The sequence below is a fragment of the Halichoerus grypus genome, chromosome 5 (assembly GCF_964656455.1).
Source record: "Halichoerus grypus chromosome 5, mHalGry1.hap1.1, whole genome shotgun sequence".
NCBI classification, from domain to species: domain Eukaryota; kingdom Metazoa; phylum Chordata; class Mammalia; order Carnivora; family Phocidae; genus Halichoerus; species Halichoerus grypus.
In genome coordinates, this window is record NC_135716.1 from 34,719,906 (window position 1) to 34,738,274 (window position 18,369).

Genomic DNA, 18,369 nt, shown 5'->3' on the forward strand with positions numbered 1-18,369 from the left:
GTATCTAGGGAGGCAAGCCACTGGGCTAATCTGCTAATTCAATTCAAGAAAAGGTTTTAGTATCCAGTAATGGTTTAATGGCCTCTCAGATAACTTTTGTTTTTCAAGCATTGCCTCAATGAGTAAATGGTGTGGAAATTAAAGGCGAAACTAAAAGAATGCTTTTGGTTAGCTGAACCTTTTGCTTGATTTTCCCATCAGAGTGGGTGGTCCTTTGGACCTCAAGGTAACTGTCATTTCTATAACCAGTCATATTAGAAGATTTTGTAATCATTGTAACAAGCATGGACAAGTCATGATGCCTTTACACCTTGACATGGTGCCTTTCTGTTATTTTTAAACAGCAAGATTTTTAATCAATGAATTTGAGCTGCTATTGAGACCTTCTACGGGTTCTGGCAATGTCACTGGGGTTGACAAGTACAAGAAGTTAACAGTGGCTTTTTGAGAGGTCATGCGTGGCCAAAACAGCAAGACAGGAACATGTGTCGGCAGCCATTTATAAAGATGGGTGGAATGAATTGACAAGACATTTGCTTTTCATCATCGGCAGTTGAGATGGAAGCTTTGGACACATTCTGCAGTGGGGCTGTCCTCCTCCCGAGTTTTTTGTTAAGCCATCCCTCGACAGTTCACAGAAGGCCCTGGGTAGAGAAAACATGGGTTAGGCAAGAACAGCCCCCTCCCACCTTGTGGGCCTGTCCTTCCAAGGTTCCCTTGAACTTCACTGCTTCAGAGACCCCAGACTCCCCTCTCCTCTCCACCCCTTGGAAAGTACGCGCGCAGCCTGGCTAGAACCCTGGGCCACGGCGGGGACTAAGGGGGCACCATGGCGATAAGGCCGGCGGCCGCACCCGGACAGGCGGGGCGTCCACTGCACCTGCAAACCGCGCGCCTCCGCCTGGCCCCCCTGCACTCCCGCAGTCCAGCCCACCCGCGAGAGGCTGCCCGCCGGGTCGCAGCGGGGAGGGGGGTCGGCGGCGGCGAGGAGGGAGACCCCGCGCGAGGCAGGGGAGGGGGGCGCGGCGGGCGGCGGTACTGTCCAGGGGGAGGCGGGCGGAGGGAAGGCGCTGCCGCCGCTGCGGCTGCCGCCTCTCCGGCGGCGACACAGACGCCGGGAGCGGCCGAGGCGGTGAGTCGCAGCGCCTTCCCTCCGATTCTCCGGAGCCAGGGCACATCGGAGTTGCGGCCGGGGCGGGTGTGCGGGGGGCCGGCGGCGCCGGGAGCGGCTGCTGGGGGGACCCGCGCGCTCGGGGCCGGGCGGGCGCAGGGCGGGGGGTGGGGGCGCGAGGAGCCGCGCGGTCCTGGGGACCCGGTCCCCGCAGCCATTCTCGGTGCAGCTCACCCGGTCAGTTCCCTTGTCTTGCCCTCAGTGCCTCTGAGGGAAAAGAAAACAAAGCCAAAGCCCCCGAGGATGGGTGGCAGGAAAGGAGAGAGCAACTTTGGCGACCGACGCGCTAAGGCGCGCGGGGCAGGCAGGATGGGGGCGCGCTGGGTCGGAAGGGGGCGTTCGTGCGCCTGGTGGCCCTGGGACCTCGGGAGCAACCCTTCAGGGCGGGGGTTGGGGTCGAGGGCACTCGCTGGTTCCCGGGCCTGCAGAGTCGGCCCCGAGAGGCTACAGGAGGCGTGTGTGGGGTGTGGGGACCAGGGGAGGGGGCTTTGGGAGCCACCGAAGGCGGTAGTTGAACCCAGAGGAGGAAGTAGCATGCATTTGGGACTCAGGACCTGAAAGATTTGCGTCTCTTGCCCTCAGGGACTCGGGAAGGGGTGTGCTGGGGAGATGTGTTTGAGTGTTTTTCAGTGCATACCGATTTATTTTTAGCTCCCAGAGAAGCAGGATGTGCAAAGTGGGTTGTATCAGCCCGGGAGGGGCAGGAGGTCTCCCTGTCCGCAGGAAATACACAAGTTTCTTGCTGCAGATGCTTGCTTTAACTTTCCAGCCCGGAGAAAGCAAGCCGTTTGGCTCTCGGAAGATCTCCCGCCAGGGCCACTTTCCTCCTGCCGGTCTGTCTGAAGCTGCAGGCCAGGCGGGTCAAGTGTGCTTCTGTTGTTAAACGCTGGCCCCGAATGATGGTACGCGTTCTGTTTGTAGGGCGGCTAGTGTGAAACACAGAAGTAGGGCTGCCAAGGTCTCGCTTGCTGAGTAGGAAACCACACAGGCTTGCTCAAAGTTTTCCTAGCTTTGCCTGCTTTAAAAATAACAGACTTACGCAGCTGTATTATCAAGAGCAGGATTCTAGGTCCGGGTTTCTCAGACCTAATTGGCAATGCTTGTGAGGTTTTTCACTCTGTCTGGGAGATGCCTGTGTTTTGGGGTCAAATGCAGGGTGCAGGGACTGCAAAGGAGAAGGGGGTGGTGTGATGGTGGGAGTGTGGGTGTATGGGAGGGGGACCACTGGGAGCTAAGTACAGATCTGGGGAGGGGCTTCCTTCAGAGGAGGAGGCTCAAGAAACTGAAACCCCAATGTTCAGGTGCCTAAGTCAGACCCTTGGAAATTACCTCCGGAGTCTCCCCCATTTTAACCAGTCAGCACCAGTCCTGAGGACACACTGCCTCTCTGTAACTGTGCTAGGTGAGGGTGCTGTGCAGCCAAACTGCTGGATGTGAGTTCTGGCTGGGATGCAAGTAGCTCTGCGACCTTGGGCTCCTTAACTTCTCTGTTTCCTGATCTGTGGCATGAGGTTGATAATAGGTACCAAACGTATCTCAGGTTTGTTGTGAAGATAAAACGAATTAATACACAGAAAGCACTTCACACAGTGCTTTGTCATTAACAAGTGCTGCAGAAATGTGAGCTGTTAATCGTTGTTGTTATATGCCCCCTTCTCTCTGCTTCTACCGTCACTGGTGCAGTTCATGTCCCTATCACTTGCCTGAATTGCTCCAATTGCCTTCCCACCGGGCTCCTTGCTCTGAATCAGGACACTCTTGCTCCAGCCCATTCTCCAAACTGCAACTAGAATGCTCGGTTGGAAAACAAAAATCTACACCAGTCACGCTGCTTCATTTCCTTCAGAGGTTTTCCGTGGCTTTCAGGATAGAGTTCGGACTCCAGGGAATTTCATGACCTCACCCTTGTTTCCTCCCCAACCTCATCTCCCCAGCCTCTCCCTGTATAGCTTCAGCTCCTCCCACCCTTCCTCGTCTGGGTAACTCCTGTGAATTTTTCCCTACTCATCTGCAGCGACACTGCGTACCAGCAGACCTCTTGGCAGCCCCCCCCCCCAGCTAATTGAGCTGTGCTTGCTTCCTGTGACCCTATTACCTACCCCCCCACCCTGCATACCCCTCCCAGCGCCCTCCATCGTCATCTATGTCTCAGTCTTCCTCACCTGCAAGTGCCTTGAGAGATGGATTGTGTCAGTAAATGTTTGTTGAATTAATAAATGAACGTCAAGCAAAGTTCAATCCTTTTCACTAAAGCCAGAAACAAACATGCAGAATGATAGAAAGACCAAACCAATCTTTAGTGTAATACTGTACAATAAAAAACTTTGGGAGATATTAAGGAATCAGAAGTTGGTCAAAAGCAATGTGGCATACTATCTTGGAACCATTTCAGAGGTTTTTGTTTTTGTTTTTGTTTTTAATTGTAAAGGGTCAGACTAATAATGGGGAAATGGAGTGATTTGAACTCTTCCCTTCCTTCCCTCATGAAAAGGTGGGGCATCTCACATTTGGCTGTGAGGGGTGGAGGTCCAGCTCTTTGAAGTGGCTGTGCAGTGAATTTGGTCCTGAAGGCAGAGGTGAATGTTATCACACGCAGGGGCTCTGTAGATCTTCCTTGGATTGTGGCTTCCCCTGGAGCGTGGATTTCAGCTTGTCCTGGGATTGGTATGAAGAGGAGGAACTATGCCACCATCAAAGCTCCTCTGTTACATTTCAGGCAATTCAGTATGTTCTGTAGGTGCATTTCTGTCTGAGGCAGTATTTCCAAACATTCCATTACTGGGCTCTCAGGAGCCTTGCGGAGGAAGCTAAGATGGTGCCCAGTTCTCTGGGACCATCTCAGCGTCTGCTTTCAAGCCTCCAGAGCAGGGAGTTTTGTACAGCTGAGGAATCAAAAATGCGTTTTACATTTTTTAAGGGTTGTAAACAAAACAAATTAAAATACAAAGAAGAATATGTAATGGAGACCATGACTAAGATACTTACTACCTAGTTCTTTATAGAAAAATATTGCCAACTGCTATTCTGGAGCTGAGACCATTGGTTTCATTTTTCTTGTCATCTTTGATTGATTGGTAGTGGCTGCAAGAGTTCTGTGGTCGATTAGTGATGTCTGTCAGGGCATGGGATTAGAAAGTGGTGGCCTACAATTTTTGTTCTTACCATCCTTCTATCTTTATCACCATGAAAGAGAGTATCATTGAAGGGTAATGAAGGCAGAAATCAGGGACAGAACACATGAGTTAAAAGTCAACCTTAGAAGAAGCCAGGAAATTTCTACCACTACCATACACTATCACCACCGTTAACATTAGTAGCTTCCATTTATCCAGTGTGTACTATGTATGTACATAAGGACCCCATTTAAACTTTGTAATAATTTTTTCAGGAGATACTTATTATATTTAAGACTCAATTCTGTTGCAGGTGTAAAATAACTTTAAGTAAAAAAAAAAAAAGGAACATTATTTTGGCTTTTATAACTCCTCAGTCCAGGGGAAGATACGTCAGGTATGGCTCGATCCAGGGCTTAAGCATCATTACCAGGGCCTGATTTCTCTCTCCATATTTCTTGGTTTGCTTTCTTGAAGTTGGCACCATTTTTAGGTTCCATTTCATTGTGGCCTTAAATGCAGCCAGAAAGGGAGAGTCTCTATCCCAGCATTACTTGCAATGCTGTGGCTTTATTGGCTTTGATTGGGTCCAGCTCCTCTTCCTGTGGCTGCAGTGCCACACATTAGTAGAGCTTGGGCTTGATCAGGTTTTGTCCCTGAGCCGTAGGCTAAGGGGCAGGTAGCAGGGTAGTTCTCCAGGAGAACGTTGTTGGAGAACATTGTTATACTGTCACCACGAGATGGGCCAATGGATGATGGATTGAAAAGGAACAGGTGTCCACCATAGTACTGCTAGCATTCCCCCTTCATAGAGGAGGGAAACAGGTTCAGAGACACTCCATAACTTGCCCAAGGACACATGGCTAGTAAACAGTGGAGTTCTAATTTGAAACCCACAATTTATATGCTTAGTAGAATTATTTGTGAACAGAACAATTTTTTTTAAGTAGGCTCCATGCCCAACATGGGGCTTGAACTCTTGACCCTGAGATTATGAGTCTCATGCTCTGCCAACTGAGCCGGCCGGCCGGGTGCCCTGTGAACAGAACAATTTAAAGTGAGCTTAGTAAAAAGCTCCAATCTCTTATATCTGAGAATATAGCTAACTAACTTCAAGAAGTGCTAAGTATTGGCTGGCTTGAGGAGATGAGGAAAAGAAAGACGTAGACTTCTTTGGCTGGATTTTTACTCACATTTTCAACCAATATTTTTTTTAGCAGTTTCCACATGTTCAACATGTGTTAAGTTCTAGTGATATAAGATGAATAAGATCTAGTCCCCTACCTTTAAGAAATTTATATTCCATGAGAAAGTGCAAGACATAATTGGAGGACAGGTTGACTGGAATGAGGACTGTGTGGGGGGAGGTGCGGGAGCAGAGGCCCCTCGATAGGGACAGTGACCTCCCAGTTTGTTTCTTGACACATCCCCACTACAGTGCTTTGTGGGATAGGCAAGCAATAAGTGCTTCTTGAATATGCTATTTTTTCTTATTGTGGCTAAATACAAATAACACAACATTTACCACGTGAGCCATTTTTAAGTGTCAAGTTCTGTCGCTTGGAGGACATTCACATTGTTGTGCCACTCTCACCACCGTCGGTCTCCAGAACTTTTTCATCTTTCCAAACGGAAACTCTAGACCCAGTATACAAAAACTCTCCCTCCCCCGCTCCCCCCAGCCCCCGGCAACCACCATTCATTCTACTTTCTGTCTGTAGGACTTTGACTACTCTAGGTACCTTGTGTTAAGGGGAATCATACAACATTTGTCATTTTGTGACTGGTTTATTTCACTTAGCATATTGTCTTCACGACTCACCCATGTTGTAGTGTGTGTCCAAAGTCCTTTCCTTTTTAAAACCGAATAATAGTCCATTGTATGTATACACCACGTTTTGTTTATCCATTCATTTGTCAGTGGGCACTCGAGTTGCTTCCCCCTTTTGGCTATTGTGAATAATGCTGTTGTGAACATTGACGTACACATATCTGTTCAAGTCCCTGCTTTCAGTTCTTTTGGGTATATGCCCAGAAGTGAAATTGCTGGATCATACGGTAATTTTGTTTAATTTTTCGAGAAACTGCTGTACTGTTTTCTACAGCAGCTACCATTTCCCATGCCCATCAGCAAGGCACATGGGCTCCAATTCCTTCACATCCTTGCCAACACTAGCTATTTTCAGGGTTGTTTTTTTGTTTTTTAATGTAATAGCCATCCCAGTGGGTGTGAAATGTTTAATATAGTCTCAAAAGTAGATTGGGATCGAATTGTGAGAGACAGTGGTAGAGCCTGAATTTCATTCAGAGGAGCTCTTGAGTATTTGATGGTCCCTGTGGCGCTGGTGTGATCACTGCCCAGCACTAGGGAGACAGTGGAGAGAAGAAAGCCAACAGAGGAGTTAGGGGGCTCTTTTAATTATTCAGATGAAAGAGAACCTAATGGCTTTCTCCACATGGATACAACCGAGGATATTACATTTATTGCCACGCTAAATGGCATTGGACTTGGGGAGGAAAGGTAAATGTGGCGCCGAGCTCTCTCCTGACCAAGGATGGCACAGACAAGTTGACTGCTGTTGGTAATAATAACAGCAATGATGGCAAATGCCTTGATGCACTTTCTGTGAACACGGCAGTGTTCTAACGTTAATTGATTCTGAGAAGTCCTTTAGAGGGTTTATCAGCCAGGGTCCCACAAGGAGGCAGATGACACACTCCTAGAGTCTAACTGAAGAAAGTTTGGTGAGGGGACTATTTACAAAGACGTGGGCAGAGTTAAGGGAAATCGCCAAGAGTGGCCAGCAATGCATGTTAAGGCTTTACTAGCCCAGTCCTGAGAGGGTGATGTGAGAGAGCAGTTTCTGGAATTGCTCTTTAGTGGAGGAATGCAGCTTCCGCCAAACTGTGGCCTGGCACGGAGGCATCCAGGTGAGTGAGTCCCTAACCACTCTTTCCTCCCTTCTCTGTTCTCTACTGGTGCCTCCCGATTGGCCCACCTAACCAGAGGGCAAGAAAACTTGTTGATGTAAGGGCTCGCCTGTATGTAGAAATCAGCCTCCCAGGGCTGAGAGTGGAGTGGGGAAGGGAGGGGGCTGGACGCGGAGAGGAAAGCAGAGAGGATCCAGCAGGAGCGGGGAGCACTCTGATAATTCTTCTTTCACAGGTGAAGGAACTAAAGCATCAACACTAATAAGTTGTGGGGCTGGGATTCAAACCCAGCCAGGAACATTTCCACTGTACACCCAGTCGGATCTGGAACGTTAGATTTTCCCCAAACCTGTGTGTTTTGATTCTTTGGGAATAATCTGATTTGTACCAACTTCGCTTGGCTGTCAAAATGTAGAGTAAGTTACTGTGCAGAATTTCCTCCCCCCCCAACCCCCGCCAAATGACGTGTATTTCATATGTATATTTCATAGCTGAATGATTATATTTAGATCAAAAAAAATCTTTTCTATATAATTGGTGGGGGTGACAGTATATCCTTGAAACACATGTGAGAAAGATACAAGTTTGTTTTGTTTTGCTTTTAGTTGAAAGCTCCAAAGGAGTTGACAATGTAACTTGGCTGCTTAAACATTAATGAGACCTTGGGCGATGTTAGAAGAAGAGTGTCCAGAACAAGGGAGATGGTATTTCTCTCTGTGCTATTTTGGCAGGAGGGAATGAGTGCAGAAAGCAGTGTCTTGTGAGGGGGAGCCCACCTCCCCCAAGGCATGACTGAAGGGCTCTCTAGCCAGGAAAAGCTCTGTGGGAACCCAATTATTGTGGTCTACAAATACACGAAGCATCGCATCAGAGAAAAGATCTATTCTGGAGTCAGAAGTCGGCCCCTGGTGCAGAGTGGGCTGCATTGGAAGGCCTCATATTTTCCATGCCTGGAGGTTGTGAAGCTGAGGCCAGGGGTGAACGATGTGGCTGAGGGCTTATGTTAGTTTCCTGTGGTCTCTGTAACAACTTACCACAAACTGGGCAGAAATATATGTTCTCACTGTTCTGGAGGCTAGAAGTCCAGAACCGAGGTATGAGCACGGCCAAGCCTCCCCAGGCTTCGGGGGAGAATTTTTGCTTGTCCAGTCCGGCGGCTGGTGGCTGTTGGCATTTTGGGGCTTGAGGCTACATCACACCCATCTCTGCTTCCATGATCACGTGGCCTCCTATCTCTAGGTGTCTCTTATAAGGACAGTTAGCATTTGCTTTAGGGTTCACCTGGGTAATCCAGGGTTATTTTACTTTGAGATCCTTAACTTAATGACCTCTGCAAAGATCCTTTTTCCAAATAAGATCACATTCACCTGTTCCCAGGGTTAGGCGGTGGACATGTCTTTTGGGGGGCCACCATTCACCCCACTACAGGGCTCATGAGGGTACACTGCAACCCTTGATCTTCTGATTCTGTCATGATGCCCCTAGATTTGATGTACCACCTGGATTCTAGGCTCCTTGACACGGTCGAGGTTTGGTAAACCCTTTTGATTTGATCTACTGAAATGTTATTCTAACTTTAAACAACAAAACAAACAAAACACTTAAAATCTACCATCCCTTATTTCTGACATGGAGGGGTGAGTGAAAGAGGCTATCAAAAACCAGTTTGATCCCTGCCTCGGATGGAAGTTTTCTGTGCTTTGCTTTGCCCAGTGGCCTTGAAGGAAACAGACATTGGCCGTGTTCTGGCTTCTCACCTGGACTTTCCCAGATGCTTTCACAATGGCAATTACTCAGAGGAAGGCTAAGGATGTTGGGGTCTCTCAGGAAAGGGAAACAGCAGCAGTATAGGCTCCAGTTTCTAGGCTTTTGGAAAGCATCAGCTTAGACATACGGTTTGTAAGTGTGGCTGGCCCATCAACGAGCCGTCTATGCATGTGTTTTCAATACCTTGTCCCAAACTGGGGCCTATGTACGCTGGGCACACAAGGCAAGGTCAGGGGTAGCTCTGGCAATTACCTGGCTAATTTGACGACCACATCCCATCAAATGGGGGACATCAACAGAGTCCACCCAGGGTGTAAATTATTCTGCTTGGTTGTCTGCACTGATCACATTAACTGGGTAAGAGCCAAAATCCATTCCCTCCGTGCTGTGGAGAGGCCGTTGTAATTAAGTTCCGTTTCTCTCCAGGGGGCAGCTGATTTTGGTTTCTCAGCCACTTTGCAGTTTGACTTCAAAAGAGAAAGAGGAGAGAAAAAAAAGGTAAACTGTTCCCTCGCTTTATTGTGCTATATATTCATTGTGACTCTGGTTAATATTAACTTTGGGTCTGTTTGCTTTGAATAGTATACTTGGAATCTTGTGATACTTAACAGAATTTAGTCTCACCAGCTGAGGAAAATGGTTCGCCTTGCCCAAGACCAGCTAATTAATTTGTGAGGCCCAGTACAAATTGAAAAAATGTGGGCCCTTGTTTGAAAATTGTCAAGAATTTCAAAATGGTGTCAGCAGAGCATTAGACCAAGCGTGGGGCCCTTTCAAGCACGGGGCCGAGTGTAACTACGAGGGGCACTTGTTGGTGAACTGGCTCTGGCCTCACACCTAGGCTGAGGATGACATCATCTTGCTAATGTAGCACCTTCCACGGCCCTGCAAAGAGTGACCGGGCCAGTTTACTCTGCCTCAGTGGGAGCACACTCTTATGCAGGGGCAAGGACACAGCAAGCAGGCTGGACACCTCTTGTTGGCTCTTCTGTGTCCTCTTTCCTCCCTCATCCACCTGCTCTGTGCCCCGAGAGGCATCAGGGGCCATCTTTGTCTTTGATTTCTGGTATAATTTGGCCGGTGGGGGGTCCAGCCTGCCACTGGGAGAGTGGGAGGAGAGTGGGGGAGGCTGTTTATTTCCCCATTCCCTCCTGCTGGGTTGCATGTTGCAGGTTGGTTTCATCTGTGTGCTGAAGGCCACAGCTCCTGCCAGACACCTTCTCCATCCAGCCACCTTCTTTGGAGTTCCTTTACGCCCCCATCAACCCCCACATCACACCCTGAAGCCTGGGGAGGGTGATGGCTTCCTGCTGTTGCCAGCCTTCATTGCTTTTCTTAACCCTTCCTTACTCTTTTCTCAGTACCTCTCCAACAGGAGGACTCCTCAGTAGGATGAAAAAGCACCCCCTGTTTCCTACCTGGGCCCTGGCTGATTGAGCCGCCCTCTGCCAGGGTTGGACCACACCTTGCGCTGCTAGAGAACAGAGAGAGAAGCTGATGGCTCTCCTAAGTGCTGCGCCAAACCCGGGTCAGCCTGGGCCAACAGGAAGCAGCGCACACACATCCGCAGGGGCAGGGAGCATACGCTTTGGAGCCAGGCATTTGAATTCTCTTACCAGAGAATACTCGACACTTGGACGAGTCATAGAAAATGAGCATAATGACAGTTCACTTCTAGGGTTGTTTTGAGCCTGGAGTGAGATCATATGGGCATCATGCCTAGCACAGTGCCTGGTGTGCAGTAAGTGCTCAAGAAGCATGGTTGCTTTTACCACGATTTCTATGGAGTATCTCACTCAAGGGCATCCACTGTCTACTTGGTCTCCCACCTGAACTGCGGCACTTACGGCCTGGACTCCATGAATGATTATCAATTTTTCACTGCTTCATTAGTGTTTTGGGTCTTATTTCTGCCTTCTCAGATTGTAGTGTTCTGGAAGTCAGGGATTCTGTCTTATAAAATATTTTGGAACTAATCTAAGTTCTCAAGTAGTTGCTAGCATGTTGTTATTTGGTCAAGAAATATGTCTTGGTTAAATATAAGGGGACTGTATAATTTATTGTTCACACTGGGATACTTTTGAAAGTGAAAGAGGAGTACTTTTTAATCATTACACCAACACAAGAGGCACAAACAGGGACTGTCTTAGGCAAACAGGGACATAGAGTCACTCTAGTTAAGTGGAGCATAAGATAGTTTTCCAAATGTTGTTTTAAAATTTGTCAGCCTACCCTCTTTTGTATTAGTCTGCCTTGGGTTTATGAGATCAAAACATGAGATTTAAAAAATGTAGGAAAAATACGTCTAGCATTCCTAGTAGATATTTGGCCCAAATTTGAGGCAATGGATTAGGGCTTCTTGTATAGGGACCTACCTTTATATCTTATTAGCCTACTGGATACCTACTTACGCGACTTTCTTCTGTACTTACCTTTTTTCTCTTTCTATATATAGTCTAGTTATTGTCCTTCTTGCAATAGTGATCACTTATGTTCAGAGGTGGCAAAAATAGATTTATATACATATATTTTTCTGAACATCTCTGTCTTTGTATTTCTAGTTGCCTAGGTGACATTTCCAAGAGAATGCATGCTAATCTGCTATTATTACAGCAGAGATAAGATGGAAACTATTTTTAGGCCCTTTTATAACTCTCCTTTTCTCCACCAGACCATTTAATTGGTTTATTTCTTCTGTTTCTATTATTGGAAAGCCACGTGTAACTTCCTTCCTCTGGTGCTGATCTGGGGACTGTAACTTTCTGAAAACTGCTGTAGTAATTCAGTCCCTTCTTCATTCAGAATTACGGAATCTGTACTGATCGTCTCTTCGCTTGGGTAGTTGATACCAGTTGTTTTTCTTACAGATACAGGGAAAAGATATACGGAGATGCCTCTGTTCACTCATCTTTCATTTTATATCACTAATAAACAGTTAACAGGTACAATAATCACGGGCCTTTGATCCGTGGAGCTTCCGTCATACTCTTACACTCAAACAATATATTTTGAATCCTTCCTGGACACCAAGTTCCAGGCACTGGGCTGACTCAGGGGGAATAAGTATGTTTCAGGCTGGCTCCCAGCCTTTGACTTGCTTACAAACATGCTGGCCAATCATTACAGAGCTCCTTGATTCGAGCGACAACAGAACTAGTGTAAAGGGATCCCGGAAAAGAAAAAATGAGGGGGGTAATTGAATCCTAGTGTACGGGGAGGGTGAGCACCCATGGTCAGGAAAGCCTTTTCAGGCGAGGGGAGGTTAATGAGGTAGGTACTTTTAGAATCCCCATTTTACAGATGAGAAATAACACAGTCAGAGATACTCCCTTGCGTCAGTCTGCATAACTACTCGAGAGAGCCAGATTGAAATCCTAGGTCATTTGGTTTGTAAAACACCAAATTTTCTCTCATTGACTACTACTAAAAGCACTTCATCTGACTGTTTCCCTTTACTATACCCTGAAATCCTCTCAGGTATGTTGTGGTCACTGTCCTCCTGAAAGCTGGTTCCAGCTGTGAATGCTAAAGAGCTCTGGGAAGTTCTGTAACATTCTCTATCCCAGGTAACAGCTATTCTGGAGAGCTCCTCTCTTCGAATTGTAATCCACCATCTCACTAAGTAAAGTGCTCGACGTCCCACGAAGATGCTTCTAATGTCGCTGTCACTTTCCAATCTGCCTGTTCCTTCCTATTCTAGAAAAAAGGCAGAAACATGTATCGGACTTGTTGGTCTCACAGCAGATCCCCTCAGCATTAGAACATTCCATAGAAGCAACGTTCTCCTGGGTGCCTGGGTCTTCATTTCAGATTCCATTTCCCTTTGATGAGGGATTATTTCATTGGAAAAGGGATTTTCATGATCCTGGTTGCTTGACGCCAGCAGAGGGTCTTGCTCAACACCTGCCCAGAGGCTGAGGAGGGAGGGAGGCGCGTGCGGGAGCCATGGGTAGCCGGGTTCATTCTTTTCCTTCGCTAAAATTGTTTTTTACTAATATCTTTTACTAACATTTTCTTTTATAAATTGGCGTTAATATTTGGACTGTTTTCTTTCATTATTATTTTTTAAGTCATCTCTACACCCAACGTATGGCTCAAACTCACAACCCTGAGATTAAGATCAAGAGTTGTATGCTCTATGGACTTAGCCAGCCAGGCTCCCGTTGTTTCATTATTTTTATGTAAAGTTATATATGATGCATATCTCTGAAGTACCATGCAATAAGAGATTGTGAGTGTTTATCTGACCATTGAATGCACCCGAAGGGGAAATATTTAGCCTGACTCAGTATTAGGGATAGGGTCTGAAATACTGCAGCAGGGATCTGAGCTTATTAATTTGGATTGTATGGCAAGTGTGAGAGGAGAGATGGACTTTAATCTGTTGTTATTTAAAACTGTTTAATATTGGGGTATGGTCCTGGCTGGGTTTCCTTTGGTTCTCACTCTTTTGCATTGTTATTCTTTTTAGATAAATAGATTTATCATTTATCACTTAGATTTAGCATTTGATAAGTAAGGTAGATTGCTACATCTTTGTCCTGGACTTTGTTTTGCTGCCCTTGAGGATAGAGAAAGGGAGGAGGAAGCACATAGATGGACAGACACACAGACAGACAGACAGACAGACAGACACACACACACACACACACATTTCTTTAGACATGTGATCTAAAATTTCTAATAGAACACTTACAGGAAGAGCCCTTTGATGGGGTTTTGTACTGTGACTTGTTGGAAGCGGAGGATTGGGATGTGGGAAGCCTGTGATGTTGGGTTCCCACCAACTCACCTTTTGGAAGACATGACAGCCACTTTCAAGCCAGGCCAAAGGACAAACAGTGAGAATCAGAAGTCAGTTCTGGCCTCAGAAGTTTCTAGAGAGAGCAACAGGGAGACTGTGCCTTAGATTTTTCAAATGCAGCCATTTAAAGAATATGTTCCCCAGACCTTGGCCACTGTTCCCTCCATACCTTCGACCAACCATTATAAAAGTAAGGCATTATCATGAAATAAGATCTGCATACTATAGAAAATTAGAAGAAAAAAAGTTACCATAATCCAAATATTCAAAGGCAAACATGGTTAATATTTGGAACATTTCTTTTCATGATTTTTATGAAGAAATATTTTTCTTAGTTACATAGTCATATTTTTATATAATTTTAAAATTAGTTTTTCCTTTAACTGTATACCCTAAGCTGTGATATTGTGATATAATAAGAAATATATATTGGGTCTCTGTCCCCAGTTCCTGGCACAGAGCTCCTTAAAAACCCTTGGAATTTCTGAGTGATAGGGGTAAGAAGAGTGAGTGTCCTTTATCGTTCATAATAAACCCCTTTCAACCACATCTGCATTTATGCTAACGGGGTGACTCTAGGAAGAGAGGGGCAGGTTGCCAAAAGAACCAACCATACGATTAGAGGGTTGAAAGTTTCAGGCTTCTCCTCCACCCCCAGGAAGGGAAAAGGGGCTGGAGGTGAAGTTCAATCACCAGTGGCCAATGATTTAATCAATTGTGTCTACATAATTGTAGAGCTTCCATAAAATCCCATGTGATTTCACTCATATGTGGAATTTAAGAAACAAAGCAAAGGAGCAAAGGGACAAAAAAGAGAGAGAGGCAAACCAAGAAACAGATTCTTAACTATAGAGAACAAACTGATGATTACCAGAGGGGAGGTGGGTAGGGGGATGGGTAAAATAGGGGGTGGAGATTAAGGAGTGCACTTGTGATAAGCAACAGTGTTGTATGGCAATGTTGAATCCCTATATTGTACACCTGAAACTAATATTACATTGTATGTTAACTAACTGGAATTGAAATAAAAAGTTAGAAAAAAGCCTGAACAGTTGAGTTCAGAGAGCTCCCAGGTGGCTGAGCACATCTAGGTGCTGGTAAGGTGGTCTGCCCAGAGAAAACATGGACGCTCCACACCCCTTCCCCCACACCTTGTCCTATGCATCTTTTCCTCTGGCTGTTCTTGAACCATATCCTTTCATAATAAACCAACAATCTAGTAAGTAAACTGTTTTCCTGAGTTCTGTGGGCTGTTCTGGCGAATTATTGAATCCGAGGAGGGTGTCATGGGAACCCCTGATTTACAGCCAATTGGTCAGAAGTACAAGAATCTGGAACTTGCAACTGGCATTTGAACTGGGGGGGCAGTCTTGTGGGACTGAGCCCTCAGTCTGTGGGGGCTGCACTGACTCTGGGTTGTTAGCATCAGAATTGAATCTGGAGAGTTGGGGGATTGGTTGGTATGGAAAAAACCCTCCCATGTTTGTGACAGAAGTAAAACACTGAGAGTAAAAGAAATGGAAGTTTTTACTTCTGTGAGAATTTTATATTTTGTTTTATATTCATTGTAGACAATGCTTAATTGGGCATACAATATTTCATCAAATGGATATACCTCAGTTCACTTAGCCATTCCATTATTGGTCATTTGGTCAAAATTTTAAATAATTTTTTTTTGCTATTGTCAGTTTTGTACAAAACCTTCTTCTCTAGATAAGATTATAGCCTATGATGTATTTCCAGTGGATTTACTAGGTTGGATGTTTGAAGTTTTATTAAAAATTCTCAACTCATTTTGCCATTTGCTTTCTAAATGGAAATTTGGAAATTAATTTGGAAATTTAAGCAATTCGCATTGTATGACTGTGTTGGTTTCATCTATTTGTCTCTTACCTTGAATATCATTACTTTGAAATTCTTTTTCTAATTTGGTCACCAAAAATACTTTATTTGCCTTTCTGCTTCTTCAGTAACTAGTGGAGTTGAACAGTTGTTTTCAGATTGTATACTGGTTGCATTTCTTCTTTTCCTGATTTTCTATTGTATGTTCTTTGCCTTTAGATGTTTTTTGCATCAGTCATAATTAATTTTTTTTTCAAATTATAATTCAGGACAAACACACATTAATGGTTTTCCTGGCCAGTCTTTACTCCCATGCCTCCCCAATTGCTGGTGTTAAAGGCCTAAAGTGTGTCTCTCTACTTTTCTCCTTGTTTGTGCATACAAATACAGTCTTTTTAAAGATCAAAGAGGCTCATTTTTTATTACCAAAACAGTCATATAATACACATTTTTCCATAAACTTGATCTGTTTTTCATTAAAATATATCTCATGGGCATAAGGTCTTTAATAATTTGTAATAAAATATCTTTGGGCACATTTGCTACAGTTATTTCCCCAGTGAATTGCTTGCACGTTTGAATCGGTTTTCAGTTGGTAAGTGGGCAAATGTTTCACCATGATTTCTTCCATTGATAGGACAGCCTGCTCCATTTTTTCACAGGGTTTGAAAAATAGCTCTGTTTTCTACTGGTTTTGAAGAATTCTTCACATTAAAAGCCCCATATTATTATTTAACACAACTATAATTTATTTCGGTGTAGAGCAGGGAGGCAATGAAGAGGTAAACTGATTATTTTTCTCTTTTAACTTGTTAACTAATTGTCCCAGCACACTTTACTAAATGGTGTTTTTCTTTTTCTTTCTTTCTTTTTTTTTTTAAGATTTATTTATTTAAGGGGCATCTGGGTGGCTCAGTTGTTAAGTGTCTGCCTTCGGCTCAGGTCATGATCCTGGGGTCCTGGGATCGAGCCCCACATCGGGCTCCCTGCCCAGCAGAGAGCCTGCTTCTCCCTCTCCCTCTTCTCCTGCTTGTGCTCTCTCTGGGTTTCTCTCTCTCTCTCTCTCTGTCAAATAAATAAATAAAATCTTTTAAAAAAAGATTTGTTTATTTGAGAGAGAGAGAGAGAGCTCGTGAGCGGGGGAAGTGGCTGAGGGAGAGGGAGAGAGAATCTCAAGCAGACTCCCTGCTGAGCCTGGAGCCTGATGTGGGGCTTGATCCCACGCCCCTGAGATCATGACCTGACCCGAAATCAAGAGTCGGATGCACAACCAACTGAGCCACCAAGGCGCCCCGGTGTTTTGTTTTGTTTTGTTTTAACTTTCCATACAGCAAATGACTTTTCTTATTTGTGCATTTTTTTTCCAACTATAAACAAGTGGCATCGTAATCAGAAGGGTCTTTTCTAAGGGAAGGATGATTTTGCAATTCCCTGGAATGAGGTGTTTACACCGAGAATAACTTGGTCCTGTCCTTGTAACGTGGACATCCCCACACAGCTTGCCGGTGTGTCTGAGAAGCCTGGGTGCGTCTATTCATCCGTCTCTACGGCGTTACCACCAGGTGGTAGAGCCACACATATAATCTCATTTTACAGGTGAAGAAGCAAGCAAATGTCAGTGAGTCACTCAGGGTTATTCCTGCTTTTCCATCTGACCATTTATCATTTTCTATCATGCTATCTGTTGTTCTGTTTTTTCCTTCTGATTCCCTTTTATAGTGTTAAATGTATCTTTGAAACCTCAAGGTTGATCACCACGTAGGGACTCTCAGGGAGGTCAAAATGATAGTTTTGCCTAGAAATAAGCGCTCTTCCGGGAGTATTATTATTGTTATTTATTTGTTTAATAAACATTTGTTGTGTGTCTGCTCTGTTCAAGGCACTCTGCTGGATATGGGAAATACAAGGTGAATAAAACACTTTTACTCTCCTCAACGGATTGACACTCATTACTTTAGCGTTGTTTTAGTTGCTTTTGTTAAGTTGAGTCCTTCACTAAAGGATGTCAGTATTTTGTGTTGCACTCATTCTCATGTCTTGAAACCTCATGACAGGGGATGGTGTTTTCTAAGGAACAAGTCTTGCGAGTGCATTGGATACTGTGCCCTTATTCAAAGCACGGCTGTGCGGTGCTTAAAACACCTGAGGACTTGCCCGATGCATATTTTACAAGTTAAGACCAGCCAGAGACCTGCAGTATCAAGGTCTCCTGTTTCTAAATACACTTTTCGGCCCCAGCGTCTCTTCCTTTGGACATTTAGGTTACTCATTTGGCTAACCAGGATCTAAAAATAAACCTAGAAACTTTGAGAGTTTTTTTTTTCTTGGCTGATTGATGTGTGTTTTTGTGTCGTCCAAACTGTGCTGTGTAACTATTTACTTTTGCATTATGTATAGCACTTAGCAACCAACGTGGAAATGAAAGCTAAGAGCACAGGCAGTCCCCAGCTGAGCTGGGGGAACGGGCCAGCCCCAGCCTCAGAGAATTCTCCTTCCCTCCCCCCAGTTCCTGCGTGCCGTGGCCCTGGCATCCACCCTGCTGGCCTCCAGTTCCTGCTTTCTGCCTTCTCTGCTAGTGGCCAAGTGGGGACCAGAAGGAGGGACAAGAAGGACCCCTCCTGCTTCTGCCCTTACCCATCTTGGTGCCCTTCGCTGGTCAGTGTGGGTGGGATGAGAGGAAGGAGGGCAGGCCTTGGCCACCACTGATGTCTGGGCACTGGTGACAGTCCCGTAGGGTCAGA

General features: G+C 45.4%; 1 protein-coding gene and 1 long non-coding RNA gene across 5 annotated transcripts in view; one reads left to right on the forward strand and one right to left on the reverse strand.

Moving 5' to 3' along the window:
- Positions 1 to 484: 484 nt before the first annotated feature.
- LOC144381832 (uncharacterized) lies at positions 485 to 1,464 on the reverse strand. Its single transcript, XR_013447758.1, has 2 exons — positions 1,346 to 1,464; positions 485 to 644 (listed from the first exon to the last, which is right to left on the reverse strand). It is a non-coding gene; the product is annotated as an uncharacterized LOC144381832 (long non-coding RNA).
- Positions 1,067 to 18,369, forward strand: part of NCALD (neurocalcin delta) — a 373,056-nt gene continuing 355,753 nt past the window's right edge. For 2 of the 4 annotated variants that reach the window (XM_078072169.1, XM_078072172.1), the window contains exon 1: positions 9,422 to 9,480. The gene's annotated coding sequence lies outside the window, so the exon portion shown is untranslated. Of the gene's footprint in view, positions 1,133 to 9,421; positions 9,481 to 18,369 lie in introns of those variants that run through there. The other 2 variants (XM_078072170.1, XM_078072167.1) reach the window with 2 other exon arrangements.